Source organism: Hippopotamus amphibius, chromosome 1 (assembly GCF_030028045.1).
Source record: "Hippopotamus amphibius kiboko isolate mHipAmp2 chromosome 1, mHipAmp2.hap2, whole genome shotgun sequence".
Taxonomy (NCBI): Eukaryota; Metazoa; Chordata; class Mammalia; order Artiodactyla; family Hippopotamidae; genus Hippopotamus; species Hippopotamus amphibius.
The window spans coordinates 2,849,817-2,868,626 of record NC_080186.1 but is presented as its reverse complement, the minus strand read 5'-3'; the positions used below and the strand labels follow the sequence as shown (position 1 = coordinate 2,868,626).

General features: G+C 52.9%; 1 protein-coding gene across 1 annotated transcript in view; it reads right to left on the bottom strand.

Annotated features, from left to right (window-relative positions):
• Positions 1-18,810, bottom strand: part of AJAP1 (adherens junctions associated protein 1) — a 113,921-nt gene that overhangs the window by 82,836 nt on the left and 12,275 nt on the right. The window lies entirely within an intron of this gene.

Sequence of the window (18,810 nt, the reverse complement as noted above, 5' to 3'; positions counted from 1 at the left end):
GCTAAGAGGGGATGCTCCAGCAGCAGGAGGCTGACTTGGTCGTTCAGCCTTTTCCTACCTGCCATGATGACCTGCGGTGACAGAGGGCTGAAGACAATTGCCTGGGACCAACCAGCTCTGCATCCATCCTCTGCAGCCGCCAAGGGGCCCTGCTGTCCCAAGGAAGAACCCGGCTGGCTCTCCAGGGGCAGGTGAGCTCATGAGACCATCGGATCCCATGTCTCTTCAGTCGCTGTACTGCTTTGCCTTTACTAGCTGCCCTTGGACAACTCAACATCCCCGTGCCCAGCCTTCCCATCTGGGAAATGCAGAGATGCCTGACTGTCTCCGATGGTTAGGATGCAGCTCTGTGTGAAAGCAAGTGATGACCTCCAGGTGCCTGCCAAGTCTTCTCATCCCAGGATTCTACCCAGGAAAGGCGATGGATTTGAAATGTCTAAGAAGCAGGAGGGAAAGAGCTCCCTGGAATCAGGACATGCTGGGAATTTGCTCACTTTGCTGCCTCCCCTCCCCTCGCCTCCCCTCCCCTCCCCAGCTGCTCCACCTCCTTCAGCCCTGCTCTCTGCCTCCCCCAGGTAGCCAGGCAGGCCTCTGAGCTGCTCTGGGTCTTGCGCTCCTGAAGTCTGCCTCCCGCAGCTCATTAAGCTAATGGCTGGGAAAGCCAAGCTCACTAAGGTGGCGGGCAGCTCACCCCAGGCGCGAGGGGTCTCCTGGCCCACTCCTTCCCGCCCGCCCTGTGAACTCTTAAACCTGCAAGAAGTGCTGAGCCAGGAGCAAATGAAACGGAGAGCCGTTTCCACTGAGGACAATTATCAGCTCTTTAACAGCTGCCCCCGAACAGCCGGGATGCGCTCCCCGCCCCACACATGCGAAGAGCAGCACATTTTCTGAACCCTGGAGCTTTACAGAGACAGGAAACTAAATCCAGCCAGTAAGCCTGGCCTGCCCAGCTCTGGCACACCCAAGGCCCTGCCCTCCCTGGCTTTATGGGCTGCTCCCCTGGGCCATCCGCCCCCCACAGGCCTTCCTCGGGCCCCCAGCCCCACACATCGCGCTCTCCTGACCCTTCGCAGAGGCACCTGTCCAGGTCCCACCCCGGGCTTTCTCAGGCAGCGATGGCCTTTCCTGCCCCCGTGGCCCCATTCGTACCCACTCCAGAGCTGGCACAAGGCAGGGACCTCAGGTGGCAGCGGAATGAATGAAACAAAGGGCGAGTGACAGCTTCATCTCCTCCGGAGTCTCATGGCGATTTTCCAGCTCTGAAGCCAAAAGATGTACCAGAGCCCCCAGGAGGATCCAGCACAGGAAGCCACACCCCCTAGAAAGCACTGAGATGCCTTTTCCCACATCTCTCTGCTCTCCTAAGTTTGTGGTGTCACTTTGCCTTTCACACACTCAAGGTCACAGAAGATCCACAGAAACGGAACGGACCAGCTCCGAGGTTCTCAGAGTGGGTCCCGGCCAGTGGCACCAGCACCATCTGGGTACTGGTAAGAAATACACATTCTCAGGTTCCAGTCCAGACCCATAGCATCTGAGACCCTGGACCCAGGAATCTGCGTGTTCACAACCCCCTCCAGCAACGGGGGTTCTGAGCTCTGTGGCCAAGCAGCGATGTCGGTGGCCCATCACTGAGCAAGGGCTGTGGGCAGGCAGTACGTACGGCCCTTTAAGGGCCTTAATTTAATCCTCCCGTGCCCCTGAAGACAGATGCTGTTATTAACCCCATTCTACAGATGATGGGAATGAGGAACAGAGAGGGTGAATAATAACTAAAGGCCACACAGCAGGTAAGAGTCCAGATTTGAACACCGGCCATCTGACTCTTACCATTAACACAGAACTGGGTCTTTGGCAGGTGATGCAGGTGGAGCCTGCACACAGCCCACTGGGCTCCACAGGGTGGAAGGGGTCTGGCCCGACAAGGGGGGCTTGACAAGGATGCAATCTTACTCCTTACGCCATCACACCCGCGTCCAAAGCCCCATGAAGGCTCAGCATGGCTCTGGATGCTGTGGGGGTGGAGCTACAGGAAACACACAAGGCACCTTGGGTTTGAAATCATACAAAACCAGGTAGGCGCTCTGCAGGGACCAAGGAGCTGCCAGGAACAGGGAGCTGGGAAGGGGCCCCAGACACCCAGGGCTGGGGCAGTGGGGATGTGAGCTGGCCTCTGAGAGCTGACGTGCTCTTGAGCCTGAGAGCAGAGGAAAGGGGGTCCAGGTGCAGGCACAGGTGTGGGTGGACCTGGGTGGGGCAGTAGGAGGGAGCCACACGAGGAAGGTAGAAGCCAGACAGGTGGCCAGGCTGGACCCGGGCATAGGGAGAACACCCCTGAGCGGAGAGATGTTATTGTGGCAAGGACAACCTCGGTAGTGACAACCGATCACCACTCATGGAGACCCTCACAGCAAGCCTCACGGCCCTGCGACACCAGACCCTCTACTTCCACTATTCTCAGATGCAAGCTGCCTGCACGTTTAGCATCTACTAAGTTGCAAGATCCCAACCCACAGCCCAAATGGACCGTGATGTTATCAACCAACCCTCAGCCAGACTTCCCAGATGAATCCCAGCTCTGGCCCCTCCTGGCTGTGTGGCCTTAAGAACTTACCCTCTCTGTGCCTCGATTTCCTCACCTATAAGATGAAGGTCATCACAGGGGTGCTAAGGACTGACCATGGCATGGTGTCCAGCACTCAGCAGGCCAAGAGATGCTGTCGCCATGGCTACTGCCACCCTCATCATTTTGCAGGTGGGGAGACCAGGGCAGAGATCCTGAAGGACCTGCCCGAGGTCATGAGCAGAGCAGCATCTCCCCTCTGGCCTGTCAGATCCCCAAACACACAGCTTCCTGGCTGGTCTGCCTGTCCTCTGTGGGGGACACAGCCAGAGGTGCCAATTCTGGATATGCCATTTCTAGAGAAGCTTCTTCTCCGCACCCACGATGGGGCACAGGGATTTCCCAGTACAAGGAGCTTCTGCCCCAGGATCTCTCTGTGCAGCCCTGTCCCCTCTGCCCCAGCTGACTTGTCTGGTGAGGAGTGAGCAGAAACGCCTGGAGTGGACAGCACCCAGCCTCAAGCCATCGCCGGAGGCCCTGACGCCTCCTGGGTCTTCCTGGAGGTCTGCCCGAGGGGCGGGCGTGGCTGGCGTCTCTGCCTGGCTCTGGCAGGCACTTGGCCCCCTCTCCCTGGCCGGTGGCCGGCAGACGGGGACACAGCCAGCGTGGCCCAGTGCACACTCCTCTCTGTTGCAGTCTGTGGCAATTTTGCACACTGTCCGCGGTGCTGAAAACACGAGCTTCCAAGGGGCTTTAGCAAACAGAGCGGGCATTCAGCCGGCTGTGGGTGAACAGAGGGCATTTCATCAAAACGTCTGAAATAACACTTGACGTTTGTCCAGTCGAGACAAAGGGATTTTGTATGAGTTTGGCTGTTTAATCTGAAAACTGCACCTGTCTCTTTGATTTATTTAACTCTTCCCCTCAGGATTTTAAGCCAATAATGGGTGCTGGAAAACACGCCATTTCAAACAGAACTTGCTCAGAAGTTTATCTTCACAATATTTCCAAATCCACCTGAATTCTAATGTCAAAGACCTATTATTTAGCTCATGTAGTGTATGGGTTCTAAGACGCTAGACTATAATCCTGCAGAGAAATGGCCCATTTCTACTCCCCTTCAGCCAAAAGTCCATATAAAAACACATCTAGAAAGATGCTCGTGCTGGAACCCCAGCTCCTAAGTAGCAATGCTACAGGGACTTTGCCATTCTTACTGGGGTAGAAACAAATTTTATTTGTCTAGATATTAAAACTCCAGTGCACGTGAAAATGCAGCTGTAATTCTCCATCCCCGGGCAGCCGTCTCTGCCCAGCATGTGTACCAGCCACGAGGATGGCTTTGCAAGGGAGCGAGGTGGACAGTGGGGCCTGGATGCTGACTAGAACCAGGGCCAGCAGGGTGATGTCTCTGGGCAGTCCCGTGACGGTTATTCACGTACAAGCGTCTGCCGAGGAGAGGGCCCTGGGCCCAGCGCAGCCACAACGGAACTCCTGCCAAGCCTCTGCCTCGCAAGGGGGAAGAGTGGGATGAATAGCAAACCCCAGACTCATGTCCACCTGGAACCTCAGAATGTGACCTTCTTTAGAAACAGGGTCTTTGAAGATGTAAGTAAGACGAGGCTTTGCTGTATGATGGTGGACCCAAAATCTAATTAATGACTGCTGTGATGTGTAACTTTGTGTCAACTTGTCCTGGCTAAGGGGTGCCCTGACATTTGGCCAAATGTTATTCTGAGGGTGTCTGTAAGGGTGTTTCCAGATGAGATCACTATTTGGATCAGTAGACTGAGTAAAGCAGACTGCCCTCCCTGCCGAGGGTGGGCCTCACCCAATCCGTTGAAGAGCTGAATAAGATGAAAAAGCTGAGCAGGAGGGACCTCTTCCTACCTGAGCACTTTGAGCTGGGACGTCAGGCTTTTCCTCCCTTCAGACTTGAACTAAAGCCTTTGCTCTTCTCTGGGTCTTGAGCCTCCTGGCTTTTGGATCTGAACTTACATCATCGGTGCTCCTGGGTCTCCAGCTGGCCAGCTGCATATCCTGCAATACGTCAGCTTCCATAGTTATGTGAGCCAGTCCCTTATAATAAATCTCTTTTTATGATTGTGTACAGAAATTATATATATATAATTCTATTATAAATAATACATGTGTTATTAAATATGTTATATATATATATTTTTCTATTGGTTCTGCTTCTCTGGAGAACACTAATACAACTGCTGTCTTTATAAGAAGAAGTGAAGACACACAGAGACACATTCAGACAGAAGGAAGCCAAGCTAAGACAGAGGCTGAGACTGGAGTGACGCAGCCACAAGCCAAGGAATGTTGAAGATTGTCGGCAGCCCCCAGAAGCTGGAAGAGGCAAGGCAGGATCCTTCCCTAGAGCCCTCAGAGGGCGCGTGGCCCTGTGGACACCTTGATCTTTGACCTCCGGCCTCCAGAACTGTGATATGATAAACCCCTATTGTGGAAAACCCCCACCTCTTGGGGTCTTTTGTTATGGCAGCCCCAGGAAACTAATCAACCGGGGCCGCTTGTGAGCCGAGGTCCCTGCCGAAGAGTCTGAGACATGAGGACCTTGCATTCATTCACTGACTCATCGGCTGTTTATCGAATGCCTGCTCTTTGAATGTCTCTGTTCCGGGGTCAGGGGACACAGGCTACAACCCTGTGCCCTCAAGCAGTTTACCTTCTGGGGGAGGAGACAGGCAAGACGCAAATTGAGTAAAAGTACCGTGGACCAGACGGCGAACAGGGCTATCCAGAGAAATGGCTGCCTCAGGAAGTGCGGCACAGAACACCAGGAGGGTGCTGTCTGAAGTGAGAAGGTACCTATAAGACTGGGAGGAGCTAGGGTGCATGGCATAGAGCTGCTCCCCAGGGTCCTACTCAGCAGCTTGCTCTCGGCCTTCAGGGGTGAAACAGGTATGGATGTGCACACTTGACCTCAGATACCTGCTGTGTGTCTTTGGGCACGTTACTGAACCTGTCTGAGAAATGGTTTTCTCAGCTGTTACAATGGGATGATGATAGGGTCGAGCTCATGACTGCTGTGAGGACAAGAGGTTTCAAGGTAGGTGCATCTGGCCCGTGGTCCTATTGTGTCCACAAATGTCAGTGATTATTTGGAACCTCCAGACAGAGCAGTTTGCCAAGGTGGTGGATGGTCCCCGTGGTCCATACCTTCTGGTGTTCACACCTTACATCATTCACTCCCCTGAGTACAGGTAGGACCTGGGACTCCCCTCTAACCAACGGGAAGCAGGAAAGGCAGTGATGTCACTTCTGGGATCACATCACTTAAGATGCTAACATCCCTCTTGCTAGGGGATGCTCCCACCTGCTGGCTTAGAAGAAGTCGGCTGCCACGTTGCAGGCTACCATGTGGAGAGGGCCACAGGGTGAAGGGTCGACAGCCAGTAAGAAACGCAGCCCTCGGTCAGGCAGCCTGCAAGGAGCTGCAACAGCCAGGGGCCTCTGATGAGACCACAGCCCCAGCCTACAGCTGACAGCAGCCTTGCCCAGGGCCCAGCTAAGCCAGGCCGGGCTCCAAACCCACAGGAGGTGGGAAATCGTACACGTGGGTTGTTTCAAGCACCGAGTTTGTGGTGATTGTTACACAGTCATGGACAACTAAGACCAGTACTGCTCATCTTTAGAAACAGGTCGGGCCCTGCAGTGCACAGCACTGGACCAGATTCACTGACGCTAGTGATACAAACACTTTCTGTTCCAGGCCCCTGTCTAAGCGATTCACAAACACGCAGTGTTCCTCAGCTGGGCCCTCAAGGATCCTATGAACTGGGGGCCGTGGGGGAGATTCATAAGGGAGAATTCGACGTGGCTCCTAGTGCTGAGAAAGGGTCATCCCTTTATGTTTGCTGGCAGGGCCCTCCTGCGTGTGCAGGAGATGCTTCAGCCAGTCCCACTGGTGGCTGTGAACTCTCCACCTACCCGCCCCTCAACACTGACCACATTCACCAAGCCGCCTACCGGGAGAAAACCCACTATACACGGGAACAGCAAAAGTACCGCACTCCACGTTCACATCTTATATTTATAATATATACTTAATTTTTTTTTTTTTGGCTGCCGCAACTTGTAAGACCTTAGTTGTACAACCAGGGTTTGAACCCGGGCCCTCGGCAGTGATAGCACAGCGTTCTAACCACTAGACCGCCAGGGAATTCTCTAATATTTCTTCTTAAATTAGTGAACTGGCATTCTGATTTGAACTAATAATGAGCTCTAAGGACCACCATGACAGAGGAAAAAACGGGGTTCATTTTCATCATTTATGGGATGGATATGTTTACTGTTGGCTGTTAGTGACCTGAACACGCACTCACACATACTTTTTTTTTTTTTTTTTAATTTTAGGTCACTTCCATTCGGGACATTAGCCGGTTCCTTCTTGTGAGGCCAGTCTCTTCCGCCCCATGTGAACGTCCGTTGACTGCCCTGCAAAGAGTTTTCCCTGCAAACCACGGCTTCCCACCCACTGCACGGCCAGCTTTGGTTTTGGATGTTAGGGGTTTTTTCTCTTTAATCCTTCTTTCCCTTCTTAATCCCCTCTCTGTCCTCCACTTGGCATTGCAGAGTGGGCTGGGAGAGGGCGGGGTCCCCTCTGGGAAGAGGAGAGAAAAGCCGCTGCCCCCCCCCCCCCCCAGGGAGACCCTCCTCTATCTGAACACCTCATTTACTGCAAGTAAACGCAATTAATCTCAGCAGCAGGCTCGGCAGGGCTGCACACACCAGGCAGCCTCTCCACTAGGGGACGCAGGAACGCGAGGTCAGAGCCCTCAGCCCTCAGGAGCCTGACAAGCTGGGACGCTCCTGAGACTACAGCCCACCCAAACTGCCCCCTCTGCACTGTCCCTGCCACCTGCCACTCAGCCCAGGCTTACACACCTCTTCTGGCAGGGAACTCACTCTCTCCACGAGCAGGTCATTGCATCACTGGACACCTCCTGCAACGATGACATCATTGTTTACCTTGAACTAATCTCAGCCACCCTGGGATTCCTGCCCACACTTCTGTCCTGTCACAGGGTCCACACATGACCCTAGACACCCTGCTGACCAGGGACCTCAGCTCACACGGCCCAGGTCCCCTCCCAACTCTCCCAAGCCTTCCCTCCTTCTAGACGAACAAACAGCTCCAATATGCCCAAGTGTTCAGTCCATCTATCACCCATCCGTCCATCACTGGGTCAACCGACCCTGTGCAGATACCCGCTGGGGATGCACCAGGCCTGTGCTGGGGGCTGGAACCTGGCAGGAGCAAGACCGACAGAGCCCTGCTCTCCTGGAGCATCTGTCCCAGCGGAAGGAACTAGAGGGTCACGAGGCCATGTTAGGTGTCCCCAGTGTCCTATAAACAAGGAACCGTGGGATGGCGTTTTGGGGGCGGGGCTTAGACACAGGACAGCCAAGGATGCAAGATGGCCAGGGACGTAGGTCGGGACAGAGGTCTGAGGGTGAGAACAAATGAGCCAAGGCAAGTGCTGGGCACGGGGACCCTCCGGCCAGTCGCTCCTACTTCTGGAATGTTCTCTGCATGGTTCTGGGCGGGACCAGCTCGGCCTGGGCATCTCTGCAATGGAGCAGGAAGGAGGGTGATGGGCATGGGGCAGGTCTCTGCAGTCACCTTCTGACCTGCCCACCCCCAGGGCTGTGGGCAAGACCACAGGCAGGGCTGCCTCTTTGCAGGCGGAGCTGGCACCAGCCCCTCCACGGAGGCCAGGCCAGGCAGGCGGGGCTGGGAGGGCACAGTGGGCAGTCCCAAGAAGCCAGGATGATTCAAGAATCCGAATGTGAGCTGGTGCTTCTGCAGGTGGAGACTCTCACCACCTCCCTCCCTTCCCCTCCAAAATTGAGCCCAACTCCCAGGGCTGGGCAGAGGCCCAACCTTCTACCCACAGCCAAGAGAAAGCAACTCATCAGTGGCAGGTTTGTCCATTGCTCTTTTCTTAACTTCTGGAGCCAGAACCACTGCGTCCATTTTACCCACTCTTAGCAAATTCAATAATGAAATACCCCCACTGGCATCTGAAGCTGAAAGCCTCAAGCTGCCCTTTCCTGGTGCCTGGTCCTTGGCGAAACACTGGAAGACAAGGCCTGTCTGAGGGCTGGGTCATGCCTGAAGCCTGGGTGACAGACGCTCAGGGGACCCAATGATCCCCAGTCTCCCTCCCTCGGCCCATCTCCCCCACCCCCAGATCAACGTCCAGGGACTCTCTGGGCTGCAGTTCCCAAGGAATTGCCTTCTTTCTTCTCTCTGATATGTGCCTTATTTGAAAGCTGACCTCACAGGGTCCCTTTACTCTCTCTGAGAAGGGCTGGTGCAGAAGCGACCACAGGGACCCCAGGAGGACAGAAGTGAGGGTCAGCGTCTCACCGGCCAGCTGGACCGGAAACTTCACATACGATGATGACGCAACCAGACCCATCTCGGGAGCCAGTAGCCTCTTCTGGAATTCTTCGCCAAAGTTTGAATTTGTCGTAAATAAACTCAATTTTCACTCCCTTCACACAAATCATCTTTTTTTGGAACTGGTTTAAAAAAAAGAAGAAGAAAAAAAAAACCAAACCACGAGCAAGTGCATAGGAGATGAGGGAATCAGAGGAGCGTGACTAATACACAGGCACCAAAAATGAAACGAGGAGGCAAACACACGGTGCCCACTGATCTCTGCAGCGTGAGAACCAAGCGGCAAAGGGTCCACTCCTGAAAGATGCCGGGCGTCCAAAGCCACAGAGGAGGAGGAGGAGCAGCGAGTGACGGACAGGGCTGCCGTCCCTGGACAAGGACACAGGCTTCCTTTCTAGCACAGGTGTCTGAGTCCCCGCAGGAAACGAGGTGGCTTTGATGCTGTTTCTTACATCAACTTCACTGTACACCCCAGGACGCCCTGCTGATTCAAGGAGAAACCACTCTCCATCTTCTCCCTGTTTTTCTTCCCGGAAGGCCTTCGGGGCAGTGTTTCCCTGGCTTTGGCTATGCCACTGTCCACGGTGGGATTATGCCAGACCCTTAGACGCCGGTGTAGCACACGCTGTGTAGTAAAGGATTTAACCTTGACCAAAGAGGTCTGCCCTTTGCCTGTGGCCTTTGCGAGGTGGGTCCAGGCCCTGGGAATGTCCTGTCTGATAAGAGGGTCTGCATCTTCCTGAGGGGCTTGGCCACCAAACAGTCTACCCGCGTGATTGGGGGAGGGGGACACACGGCATCTGCTTGACCTCCCAAGGGACTGGAGACAGGTCCGCCACGTGGGCAGTCAACCAGGTCTATGTGACCGGGTCTCACTGAAAACTTTGGACACCAAGACTCAGGTGAGATCCCCTGGAGGACAACACTCCATGTGCACCGTCACACACTGTCACCAGGAAAGTGAAACGTCCAGACTCCATGGGGAGGGGACAGCTGGGCGTCTATGTTTGGTTCCTTCCCGGGCTCCACCCGTGCATCTCTTCCTGTGGCTGATTTCAGTCTGCACCCTTCCCTGTAATAAACCTTAACTGTGAGTGCAAAAGCTTTTCTGAGTTCTGGGAGACCCTCTAGCAAATTACTGAACCTGAAGGTGGTACTGAGGACCCCCAAATGCTGCAGTTGGTGTCAGAAGTGGTCCTAGGACCCCCAAACACCGGAGCCCGTGTAGGAAATGACGGTGGTCCTGGGGATAGCCTCCCCCGACTCTGCATAAGCAACACTCCCATCGCTGGCCCCTAAGGGGCTCAGGAGAGGGACGGGGGCTGGAGAGGATGGCACGGTCTGAGCTCTGGGTCCCTCCGGTCCTGACGCGCTGAGACCTCGGCCGCGTGGGGAAGGGAGAGCGCTCTCCAGCCTGCAGGAGGAGGCTGGAGCCAGCGCCCCAGACAACGTCTCCATGGCCACATGGCAACATGATTCATGCCCTGTGCAGAATCTGTGTTTGAAAACGCTGAATGTCAAGAAGGAAGAGCAGAAGTAGGCAACGAGACAGAAATAGGCACATGCAGATGAAAGAAGGCTTTTGTTTGCACAGAACTTTCTGCCAGAGACCCCAAAATATGGAGACGGGGAGGCAGGGAAGGGTGTAGCCTGCTTACTCCGCCCTGTACCCTGTGCAGTCAGGACTGGGGCTCTGCACGCTTCTCGACAAACCTGAGCCCCGGGAGTGGGGGCCCCAAGACCAGTGGCCAAGAGCTTATGCCCACTGTGTGCAGAGGCCTGGCCAGCTGCCCTTCTAGTCAGAAAGGCCCCCTTGTGTCTGATTTCAGTCCTTCACTCCACTGCCAGGGATCAGCAAACTTTCTGGAAAAGCCCAAAGAGCAAGTGACTTAGGCTTTTGGGCTGGGGAGGGGTTTCTGACACAACCACTCAATCCTGTTCTTCGTAGCACAAGAGCAATCACAGGCAATATGCAGATGAATGGGTGTGGCCCTGTGCCAATAAAACTTTATTTATAAAATCAGGCAGCACTGGGAGACGGCCCTCAGACTTCAGTTTGCTGGCCTCTGACCTACATAATAGCTCCTAAAGCCCAAAGGTTCTCACTGAATCCTCTCTCCAGTGCCCTCTCCCTGCCCACTGTCCTGAGCTGCAACCCAGCCTCTCACCCTGTTTGCAATCTCTGGGACTAGGGCAGCCAGATTTAGCAAATGAAAATACAGGATGCCCAGCTACATTTGCATTTCAGAAAAACAACAGCTCTTTCTTAGTATAAGGATATCTCAAGCAAAACTGAGGACATATTTATACCAAAAATGTATTTGTTGTTTGTCTGAAATTCAAACGTAACTAAGCATCCTGTATTTTACCTGTCAGCCCTATGGGGGAGCAAGGCAGTTCAATGCAATCCACAGAGATCCCAAATTCTCTGCTCCTGACTCAGGAGTGGAGCCTCTCCTAAATTAGGAATTCTGACAAAGCCTTAGGAGAGGGAGGGAGAGAAAGGATGAGAGAAGGGGATGAGGGAAGACAGAGCGGAGAAGTGGGGGGTGCGGGGGGAGAAAACTGGACATTAAGGGCACCTTGCTACCTAAGTCATTTGTATCAGTCAGCTACACTACATAACAAATTACACCTGCACCACAAACTTAGCAGCTTGAAACGCCACCCATTTACCAGCCCACAGTTCTGTGGGTCTGAGTCCAGAGTGGCCTGGCCAGTCCCGTGCTCAGGGTTGCACAAACTGCATCCCCTTCTGGAGATACCAGGGAAGGCTCCTCTTCTGAGGTCACTCAGGTGGCTGCAGAATCTAGTCCTCATGGTTGCAGGATGAAGTCCCCATTTCCTTGATGAGTGGCCCTCTCCATCTCCACACCACACATCCTTCTTTCGGTTCAAATCCCCTGCCCTGCTGCTGCATTTCTCCATCTTTCTGTCTCAGTGTTTAAGGGTGTGTGTAGTCACATTGGAGCCACTTGGATAACCCAGGATAATATCCTTATTTTAAGATCAACTGATTAGTGACCTTAATTTCCTCTGCAAAGTCCCCTTTGCATGTCAGGTGACATAATCACGGCAAAGCATCACATCACAGTCACAGCCCAGGACCCGCTTGGGAGCCACAATTGTCCCCCATCACCCACTGGGACACATACTACAGGGGACCCTGTAGAGCACCAGACAGGCACAGCCCCATCCCTGGAAAGGACCTTGGAGAGAACTGGCATTTGCAATGGAAGTGCCTCTACCCTGGGTTCCGGTCTCCAGGAACGGCCTCTGTGGGGCCATCTGAAGAGTTCCTGCCAGACATTCTGCTCCCAGACTCCCAGGCTTAGAGGTGTACCAGCATCAGAAGCACAGTGCAGGGTCCCAGACAGAAGCATGCTACATTCCAGCGCCAAGAGGGCCAAGCTCCGGCAGAAACAGCCTTCCTGCCCCCAAGATGGGAACATCTGACTGTGTGTGGCCCTGTGGCTCCTGGAGGTTCAGCTGTTTCATTTCTGTTCAATGTGTCTGGAGCCTTTCATGCTATAGTGATTTGGGGTCCAATAACTCTTGTGACATTTGGCAGCCAAAAGGTCCAGCCATGGAAGGTCCAAGTGACCCTGACGACCCCCCCACCTAGCGTAGGTGCGGGCTCTGCAACAACCCTCTGTAACAGTCTACAGCTGAGAGTCAGCCAGTGCTCAGCTTAAATGTACACATTGTAACAATTCTCAAGAATCTCAGAGAGCCTAAAACCACAGAAACCAGGGATGGTGGGAGAGGGGTTCTGGAAGACTCCACCAAACGGGAAGGACGATGGTCAGGAGAACACTCATTTTCAAAAGTCTCATTCTTGCCATGGCACCTGAGCGCAAGTGGAGGTCTGTACTGCACGTCCACACTTAGACCATCACAATGAAAGCAGGCTCTAACCAGCTTCCCTGTGAAACTCTGTGTTCCCATTAATTACATTTTCTGGTTACCCAGGGATTCAATTTTGTTCAGTCTCCGGATCTACAAAAGCAGGAAAAATAATGGGCCAATATCTTTTAGATTAGAAGCATGGCTAACGAGGTTTCCATGTCATCATGCCAACGTCCTCTGAGGAATGGGGATATGACATGAGCAGAGAATCAGGAGGGCACATGGAGAAGGACTGCAGGACCTGCGAGAGGTCCGTTTTCTCTACCTCCTGGGCTGTGCTCGGAAAGGCGGGCATGTTCTGAGCCCCTGGTCCCACACCTGTTAGAGGGGGGGAAGGCCCAGCTTCCGATGCTCTCATGGGCGTGAGGATTGAGAAAGATGATGCATTCATGCTATGTGATACACTGTAAACTCCTGGTAACAGTTGCCTGCTACTGCTATTTTTATGAAGACTGTCATTTTCCTGTCAATATTATTATCACCATCATGCTTTGGACCTTTCCACTATAAAATGAGCAAAATCACCCAACTCTATTCATGACTGTGAACAACAAGGGAAACAATGCATGGGAAGTGTGATGCAAACTCTGAAATACCAGCAAGCGTTACTATTACCATCCTCTCCACAGAGGAGGAATGATGAATAAGGTTCAGGACATCTTCTCAAACGATCTCCACGCTAGGACATCCCTTAAAAGATGCTTTCCTAAAACTTAAATGCCCCTATTGATGTAGTGGGTTGTCGTTTGCTTTTTCCCCTCCTCCCAAAGGAAGAGGGCAAAAGAACATTTGGAAAACCATGTTTCGGTTAATTTGGGATTGTTCCTCTCTCACACTTTTTCCTGACACGTCGCCCACCAGGTTCTTGGTATCGGAAACCACAGAGGGATGAGGTTGGGAGGTGAGACCTCCACCTGGTTGCTTCTCGGGGACCCGGCGCTGGACCAGAGGGGTGACAGTATCCCAGGAGCCAAGAGCAGAGTGGACATCGCACTGCTGTGCCAGCAGGACGCAGCTCTCAAGGAAAGGCGACAGGCTCAACAAGCCAGGTCATCCCAGGGACGCTCCAAGTTCACAGCCCATGGCTGGGTCACAGAGGTCCCACATGACTGCAGGATCCAGGCTGGCATCTCTCTAAAAGGATAAATGTCAGCTCAGGTGTTTTTCAATAGACCGCACAGCTCAGCTCTGAGGTCCAGGAAGACGGGAAAGCAAAAGTCACGGAGAATAAGATTCATCCCAGGGGCAATTGCTTTAATCCACTCCCAAAATGGCTCATAATCCCTCTTTAGTGTAGAGCTTATAAAACGTGCTGCTTCTCACCCGAGCCTCTTCCCCAGGGATGTGTTAGGAGCAAAGACGGAACAGCTGCTCCGTGCCCAGGGCTCCAGCACTGGGACCACAGGCAAAGCGGAAGCCTGGCTGGTCTGTGATGGGGTGGGGGTGGAGGTCGGCTCTGTCACTGGGCAGCGAGGTGCTGGGCTGTGCTTTTCACGCAGTGACCATCCTCCTAGCCCCACATGGGCTGACAGCCCCATCCTTCACCTGAGGAAACTCGAGAACTGCCCAAGATCACACAAATGGTACAGCTGTTTCCAACCCAGGCAGGTGAGGATAAAACTTGTGTTCAGGAAGTGCTGACATCAAGGCATGCACCCCAGAGAATCGAAAACAGGGGCTGAAATAGACCCTGAAAACCCATGTCCACAACAGCACTATTCACAACAGCCAAAGGTGAAACAACCCAAATCGCCATCAGCAGATAAATGGAAAACAAAATGTGGTCCATCCACACAGTGGAATATTATTCAGCCACAAAAAGGAATGAAGCACGGACTCAGGCTACAACGTGGATGAGGGAGAGAGGCCAGACACCAAAGGCCACATACTGTACGATCTCAATTATATGAACTGTCCAGAATAAGCAATTCCATAGAGACTGAAAGCAGATTGGTAGTTGCCAGGGGATGAGGGAGGAGGGATGGGGAGTGATGGCTAATGGGTACCAAGTTTCCCTTTGGAAGATGAAAATAGCTTGGCACTAGCTAGTGGTGACGGCTGCACAATACTGTGTACGTACTAAATGACACTGAAATGTACATTTTAAAATGGTTAATTCTGTTATGTGGATTTCACCTCAATTAAAAAAAAAGAAAGTGTTAGCTGAGTCTGAGTCCCTCCTGTGATATCCTAATACTTCCTGTGGCCACTGACATAAATTCTGCCTGTTTGTGACTCACTAGGACGCTGGAATTCCTAGACAAGAGTGGGTCTTAGGATATTGGGAGGGGCTGAAGGAGATTCTGGGGGGGGCTGGTTCAAAGTCCAGCTTTCCCACCATCTCTAGGAGCTGCCATGGACACCAGCCCTAGAGGCACCGTCTCCCAGGTGGGGACTCCTGGCTCCGGACACACACAACACGCAGAACAAGAGGATGTGTTGTGCTCTCCCTGGCGTCCCCCTCCCAGGACTGGGGCTGGACAGCTGGCTGCCCAGGAGGCTGGTCAAGTTCCTTTGCTGACTTTGCATGACCTTAGAAAAACTGCTTAAACTTGCTCTGCCTCAGTCTACCCATCTGTGAAATAAGGCTGACAATGCTTCCTGACCTTGCAGAGCTGTTGAGAGATTTTGTTAAAGTTTTTGAACTGCTTGGTAGCTGATGGATGAAAAGGGCAAGGATTTGTTAATTGGTGATTTTCAACTGACGCCTTATATCCACTTCTCACACAACACACAGACACACACACGCACACACACGCACACCCCTACATACACATACCCCGCACATACACACACCCCACACAGATACACACCTCCACACACAGCTCCACACACATACACACTGCACACACACATACACACCAGCTCTCTCCCTACACTACTTTAAGAGGGCCTTCATCGTTTCTGCTGCACAGGTTTGGACCCACACGTGGACAAAGGAAGCAGCCGCTCAACGACATTATTTGAGAAGGGGCCAGTCCCCTAGTCTTCCCCTTCCTGCTGGAAATTCCCACCTTGACTCAGTGCTGTTGGCTGATCACCCAGCTCCGCCTACTCCCATCACCTGCTCTTCTCCTGGGGGTGGGGGGGTCCTCGAAAAGTCATTGACCCTTAGGTGCCCCCAGACCCCTGGCTGTGAAGCATGTGCACCGGACGTGCTCCATCAACAGCAGCCACCCTCCTCCTCCCCCCAGATGGAGGCCAAGTGCCACCTCCTCCAGGAAGTCTTCCCAACGGCTCCAGGCAGAGCCACCTGCTTCTTCCTCTCAGCTCCTGCAATTCCACCCACACCTCAGCTCCCGCTCTGATGAAACATCCCTGCAGCGCCAGAGAGGGTCCCCTGTCTCCATGCCCAGCCCAGCACAGCACCAGGGGGCAGGCCACCACGCCAGCTGAATGAAAGCTGCAGGAGACACTCTCCCTCAGAGCCAGCCTGGGCCGTGGTCCTCAGGGATCCACCTGGTGGCTGGTGCCCTGACCTCCCCCGTGACCCTGGGGACAAGAACCTGGGAAACAGATGCCAGACACATGAGCTTGAGGCTCAGGTTTTCTAGAGCATCAGCGTCTGTGAAGAGACTCAAATTAGCCTGAAAATGCTGAGGGAAGGAGGAAGCTGGGGCTGGGGTAGTTCCGGCAGTAAATTAGCCCAGGGCCAGGCTTTCATCAAGGGCCTGCCAGCGCCCCCCAAACCCCACCGGCATGAAGCCACAGCACTAGGGGCCGGCACCTAATGGGGCCATTCCGTCAATGTTTTCTGGAATTTTGAAATGCAGTGTCATAAAAATAAACATGCTTACTCTTGTCTTTGCGTAATTGGCTCCCTAAAGAATCCTTGCATTCTGAAAGCCACCGTGTCCCTCGGCAGGAAGCACAGCTTTTTTCAGCATCTGGGTACAGTCCTGCATTTTCTCTTTACAAAAAAGAGGGGGTGGGAGGAGTGAGGGAAACGGACTCCTGGGCGGACCCTTCCCCCTCATCACAGAGTGCTCCTTGCTAAGCCTGAGAACGTGGTCTTCAGCTGGTCCAGCGGCTGAGGCTTTTGTCATAGGCTAGTCCCATGGTTTCTGGAGTATGCAAGTATGCAAGACATAACCCTGCTTAGTCACTGATTCTTATCTAGAAAAGCCAGTTTTATAAAATAGTGGCTGCACGCCAATGAAGCCCATTGGCCATCCCCAGGTAATTCCCTGCCTGAGATGGCTTTTTGCAGCAGTTTGGGAGATTGGCTCCACAGGAGAACATTCATTTTTGATCACGGGTACAGCCAGGCCGGAAGGGCAGTGATAAGACTCTTCAAAGTGAGCTGTGTTATTTAGATGCTCGAACAGGACCATGTGGGAGCCAAGGGGAGCTTCACCCAAAGGTTTGCTTAAGGAAAGAGAAGCAGGTGTGGACTCGCTCTGCCCCATCTCCAAAATCACGGCTACCTCCCAGGGCCACACTTGACCTGTGTGAGGATGACATTCCCAGCCCAGCCCCAGCAGGAGGGCGTGGTCCAGAGTTTCTGCAGCCAACTCAGCAAAACCCAAAGCTGTGTCCTGTGCATTTGGACCCGCACTGTCTCTTTCATCTGAAACTGCAGCCTCTGTTGTAAGTCCATGAGGGTAGATTTCCCTAAAAGGCACCACTCTCCCACTAGAAGGAAACACATGGTCCCAGAGAAGCACACCTACCTCCCTTAGGCTTCCTGGGAGGCCCGAGGGCCACGCCAGCCATACCAGCCACACTGGCCACGCCAGCCACATCAGCTATGCTGGCCACGTGCAGCGGGAGGATGCTTTGTGGCTGGTGGGGGCTCTTGGCAGGACCATCTGCCTACCTCCTCCCCTCCACCCCCAGGCCACAGGCTGCCTCCCGCCAGCCATGGAAACCACTCCCAGACCAGCTAGGAGCCCTTGCTCTAATGAGTCAAAATCTTCCCTTTCACAGTATCTTTGTACCAAGGCAGAACGGAAACCTTTATCCTGGTCTTTATCTCGCCAAGATGCAGCACCATGGTGAGACACAGTTGACACTCAATAAATGTGTATCAAATGAAAAATGAACAAATAAACAATGGCTTATGTGCAGTCAGCTCTTCTCTTCAGAGCGAAGGGAAGGGGCAAATCCAAAACCAGAGGTGGAATGCCGGATACCTGGCCTGTGCATTTGCACCAAACACACAGGGGGCTTCTCTGACCCCAACCCCAAAGCATTTATGTCAGTGGCTACAAAGTACATGGGGGGAGAGAGAAATGGAAACAATGTTCACAGCAGCAGTATCTGTATTAGTCACAAAGTCAGTCGCAAAAAGCCAAACACCATCAAGAGATGAATGGATAAACCAATTGTGGTATGTCCAAAAAATGGAGTGCTACTCAGAAATAAAAATAGCCCACAACGGAGACAAACCTCGAGAACATTATGCTAAGTGAAGAAAACTAGACAAAAAAAGTCTGATTCTATTTATACGAAATGCCCAGAACAGGCAAATCTGTAGAGCCAAAAGTCAGATGAGGGGTTGCTTGAGGCTGGGGGTAGGAATGGGATTAACTGTGAACAAGGGATCTTACTGGGGGGGGGGGGTGGAAATGTTCTACGATGACAATGGCAGTTTCACACACAGTAAGTTTACTAGAAGTTGAATTGTACACTTAAAATAGGTGAATGTTATGCTACGTAAATTATACCTCAAAAAACACACGTGCAGGCATGCGTGCACGTGGTGATACGCGACCCTTTTTATCCAGAATTCTAAGTTATGTTAAACCCAGCTTTTTCAATGTGGCCATTCGTTAATTCCCAATTTAATTTCACAAGAGTTTCAAGAGGGGTTTCCTTGGATTTGGAGACACATTTATTTTTATACATTAAGTAGACTGAATAACTGTATCTGTGGCACAGGTATATTTTCATCTCT